Source organism: Camellia sinensis, chromosome 3 (assembly GCF_055761805.1).
Source record: "Camellia sinensis isolate YWXY chromosome 3, ASM5576180v1, whole genome shotgun sequence".
Lineage (NCBI taxonomy): Eukaryota > Viridiplantae > Streptophyta > Magnoliopsida > Ericales > Theaceae > Camellia > Camellia sinensis.
In genome coordinates, this window is record NC_138963.1 from 152,033,882 (window position 1) to 152,039,509 (window position 5,628).

The following is a 5,628-nucleotide window of genomic DNA, read 5'->3' on the forward strand; positions in this document are numbered from 1 at the left end:
CAAAACTCAATTCAAAAACTATTTTCAAAACTCATAACTAAACACACAACTCAAAATTCAATTTAAAACTCATAACCAAACACTTTTCAAAACTTTATTTAAAAAAAAAATCAAAAAAATATCTTTTTATTTTGTTTTTTAAAATTATTTTTAGAATCTTGATTTGAGTGCGGGTTGTATTTTGAGTTGAGTTTTAAAATAAAAACTTTTGCAAATAAAATTTTAAGTGGGAAACAATAGAAAAATTAGGATTTAGTTGTTTTTACTCAAAAGATGTTTGCTGAGAAATTTTTTTTTTTTTGGTTTGTTTGTTTGTTTAAAAAATATATGCATAGAGAAAATTTTGATAATATTAAAGGCGTGTTTTGATGTCCATTATGGTAATTTTGTTTTAGAGTATAATTATCATTAAAATAATATTTTATTTAGTATGTGGCCAGAGGTAAGTGGGTGTGTAAAAATATAATTTCTCCAAATTTTGAAAGAGTGCTGCTATTGACACTTACCTTTTTCTTTTGGACCCCCACTTCTTCTATTTTTATTTTTTTTTAAATTTTCAATTTTATCCCAACATAAAATTTCACTTTTACCCTTATTCCTCATCTTTTCATCCTAAGTTTTCAAACCCTAACCCCTCTCAACTCCAGCTACCACTTCCACCGGCTGTCGGCCAGCCCCTCACCTCCAGTCGCCAGCTCCATCTCCCTCTTCTTCTTCTTCTGAAATCGCGATCTCCACCCTCTCAATCGTGAACTCCACCGCCACTGCAATCTCTCTCTCTCTTTCTCTCTCTTTACGCATAGTTAGGTCGATAAGGTTTGGAGGCGTGATAGTGACAGGGACGACGATTTGTGACCTTAAACCCTAGCCACCTCCATCGCCGTCGCAATCTGAGATCTTAACCCTAGCCACCATCGTGATTTGTGACCTTAAACCCTAGCTGTCGTCGCAATCTGTGGCCTTAAACCCTAGTTGCCTTCTTTGCCATCGCGATTTGAGTTGGGATGAGCAGCGACCGACGATGGTGGCTAGGTGGTGGTGGCAAGAGAGAGAGAGATAGGGGGGGCTCGTGGCGGTGACTTTGGATTGAGGTTGTTTGAAGCTGCTAGGGGTGGTCGACTGTGGGGGTCGCAATGAAGTTGACCGAAAAGTGGCTCTGGATTGGAATTGACCAGAGAGTGGCGCCGATGGTGGAGGTTGTGGCCGGAACTGACAATGGTTGGGTTGGGAATGTGGGTTAGAGTGAGGGTATACTTGGAATTAAGGTGAGGGTTCAAAGAGAAAATGGAAAGGCCTCATTTAGCTGGATGGGGGTTCAAAGAAGTGAAGAGTCCAAAGAAGAAAGAAAGGTGCTAATAGCAGCATTTTTTTGAAAATTTAATTCCTATTATACCCTAATGTAATAAGGACACACATATTAAATTTTAAAATAAAATATTATTGTTTTCTTGTGATACACTCTAATCATATATACGTATTTTTTTATCTTATTTTCCAAGTTTCAATTGTTTTTTTCTTTACCTTCTTCTTTAATCTAAAACTCCAAACCACTCCACCAAAACTCACCAATATTATCAACATCATCATTTATTATCCTTGTGAATAAAAGAAAGTTTGAATAAGATCAAACAATTGATAAAAATAATAATGAAAACTATTTTTTGAGATAATTCATCAAAGAGGAAGTAAGTATTTGCATAATGAAAACTATATTTTGATTCATCAAAGAGGAAGTAAGTATTTGCATAATGAAAACTATATTTTGAAAAAACCCATCAAAAAGGAGGTAAGTATTCACATAAATATTAAAGTACCATTCTTGATTTATTGTGTTTTTTTTACATAAAAATGAATATTCAACCTATTTAGTGTCATTGCTGTTCAAATTTGTAAATTTGAATAAATTCACTTTGTTCAGTAGTAAGCTGTCAAACAAAGGCAACATGTTTAAATTTGAAAGTCCAAACAAAATAATATTGTTTGGCATTGTAAGTCTGAATATGATAACTTTATTTTTATTTAGATATACCTTATAGAGTAATTTAGAAAAAATTATTAGGTGTACTAAGAATAATATAAAACCTTAAATAACTAAACATAGTGTACTGAGAAATTAAGAGTGCTTAATATTTTTTAAGTGTAAATAGAATCCTTCCAAACAAAAAGGCCTTCATGTGTCAGGCCCAAGTCAGATAGGCCCTGTTTGGCAAGATAATTGGAACTAAATTAGTCTATTAAATGATAAAATAGGTTAAAATGTTAATACGACAAAATATTATATTCAAATTATAATTATTTCACTTTTTATCTGACAAAATTATAAAAAAGTCAAAAGTTTATCTCAAATAAACTTTTTTTAACCAAATTAAAATAACTAAAAAATTAAAATATCACATGAAAAAAAAGTAGGAGATGATGCATTGTTAGGCCCATGAGGTCTATCTCGGGTCCGTTTCGATAATCTGAACCGTTCAATATGTAAAACTTGTTGAGTACTTTATGCTTTTAAAAAATCACGTTGATCGAATAACGGTATCCCTGTGATTGGAATATATTTTTGTTAATAATTTATTTTTAAAATCATATTTATTATTGAAAAAAAAATATTTCCGATCAAGAAATTATTAATATCTAATAAACGTAATTTTTTATAAATATAAAATATTTGATAAATTATACATATTAAATAATTTAAATTATTAAAATAAGATTTGTGATAGATTCCGTGGACCCAGAGAAGCCTCTCCAGACAAATTATTCCCAAAGGAAAGCGTAAGTGGGTGGGAACGGATTGCTTCGAGTTTGACCGAGCCGTCCAAAGAAAAAACGGATAATGACGAGAATTGTAGAAACGTGTCCATTAGGTATCTGGCGGGATGCTATAATAATAACGTGAAAAACATTTGGGACAATTGATAAAAATGGTAAAGTTTTAAAATAATTGTAAAGAGGTAAAAATATAAGATCACTTATACAATTTAATATATAAATTATTTATATTTTCGTGATATTGAAATTATTTTGTGTTGAGATTATTATTATTATTATTATTATTATTATTATTATTATTATTATTTTGCAATTCTCTCAAAAAATTTTAGTTCTTAAATTATTTATTTATTTTTTAAAATTAATAAATCTATTGATTAGGATAGGCAAAAAAATATCCTAGATTTTATATGAAGCATTAGCTGCCAGTTGTTTGTTTGTTTGTTTTTTAAGTAATTAATTAATTAACAACTTGAGTTTTAATTCAGAAAGAAAGCAGTCCAACCACGTCTCTCTATTAAAAATTAATTAAAAAATAAAAAATTATATAATAATCCTTTAATATCATATGACCATATTCCTCCACCAAACCTCATTCATTATGGCTTATTTTGAGAAGTTAGTAAAAAGTAATTTTTTGATTTTTAATCAAGTTTTTGGCTTTTTTAGATAAATAATTTAAAAAATTGGTAAAAAGTTACTTTTGACTTTTTTATTAATATTTATTTATGATGTCAAATCATATAAAATGACCAAACTATCCCCATTTATTTAAAATATTTACAACTTCACCTATGTAACATATTTTAACCCATGAGAGGTAGAAATGTAATTTCACCATTGGATAAAAACCAACTTCCCAACTAAAAAAAGAGTGCTGCTATTAGCACCTACCAAAATTCTTTGGACCCCAATCCTAAACCCTAAATTTTAATCATATTTTTTTGGACACCCCACTTATAACCAAATCTACCCATATTCATAATATTTTCACAATGAAATGCACACCCACCTAATTTTTCATCCCTCTCCTTCCCTGACTCACTCAATCTTCAGAGTTTGGAGCTTTGGTCCAGTATAGAATTCTTGGACCCCAACCCTCCATCACTCTCGTTGCCGTCTTGGCCGTCAACAGAGCATTCTGACAATTTTCATCTTCTTTGAACGCTCTCCGTATCGCCGAATTAGTAATCTCTCTCATCATCATCTTCTTCATTGCTTTTTGTATCTTCGTCATCGCTGAGATCGATTGAAGATACTCTGATTTTTACGGGATTTGCATAACCGTTCGCAAGATGAGAAAAAACAGAATTATCGTCTAAATCGCCATCAGAATTCTGAATGTAGTCCAAAACAATTTGTTCACCATTGTGTAGCCGAAAAAAATGTATTTTGTTCAGAACTGTTTTGTTGAACAATAATGATCCTATCAGCATTGTATGTCCGAACAAAATTTGTTTATCACTATGTAACTTGAATCCATTACAATTCGCAACTTAAAATAACATGAATTAAATCTATTCAAAATACATAACTTAAATCCATTCCAATTCACTCTTTTTCATTCTAAGTTAGTTTAACAAAGAAAATTACATAACTGACTATCTGCATTAATGTTCGGAATCTATGTATTGAACGAAAGGATTATGTTCAGTACTGTATTACCGAACATAATTCTAACAATCAGCAAACCAGTACCGAACAGCTCGAACGAAACAAGAACGCCCGAAAATGACCGAGAATGTTAATACAAGACAGATAAACTTACCAATGGAATGCCGATCCCACTAGAATTGTTGTCCTCATCCTCCATTGCTCTAAACAGTGAAATAAGTGATGAAGTATACGTTATACTTGAAGCAAAACTTTCAAGTTTCAAGTTCAATAGTGTTGATGATGGTGATGAAGATGATATATTCAGGATTTAAGATGATTATGAAAAATAATAGATTTAGGGTTTATGTTAGTTGGTTATGAAAAGTAATAGGTTTAGGGTTTACAAATATGGAATACGTATAGTTGGAGTTGGAGGTAGGGGTGGGGGTAGGTGTCCAATATTATAGAGTGTTAGTTCTTATTGATATGTGAGTGTTCCATTTAATAATGCATTTTAATGTAATTTTACTTAGGGTATAATTGTAATAAAAAAAATTATAAAATGGGGATCCAAAGAATTTTGACAGGTGCTAATAGCAGCATTCTAAAAAAAAAAAAGACAAAAAAACTAATTTTTGACTTTTGCTACCAACTTAAAAAAGTAGCTAAAAATCATGTTGCCAAAACACTTCTATGTTCTTATATTTTTCAATTATGGAGTGTTTTGGGAAGTTAGTAAAAAGCTGACTTTTGACTTTTTACCAAGTTTTTTGATTTTTTTGAAAGTGATTTGGGAAGTTGGTAAAAAGTTAGCTTTTTTGTTTTTTGATTTAATATTTTTTAAAAATGTCACATCACTCCAAAATGACCAAAATATCCTTACTTTTTGTTTTTTTGAATTAATTAATTAAAATGTTTTAGAGGGTAATTTGGTAAATTTGAGTATTGCTTTTTCAACTCTTCTCAAATGGTGGTTCAGCGTTTTCAACTCTTCCAGCGTTAATCAACATTGATCAAGAACGTTGCGTTTTGGGAAGGTTCCAAAACGGCACATAAATAATTAATACACCATTTTTTTCATCAAGTAGGCCTCATTTGACCATTACATGGTTTAGTCAAAAAGTCACTATAAATTATCAAATCACATTATTTATTTTTTTATATATTTTTTTTTTATAAAAAATCAAAATATTATTAAAATAATATATTTTCAAAGCACTATTTTAAAACTACCTAATAATTTTATTTTATTTTTTTGAGTAC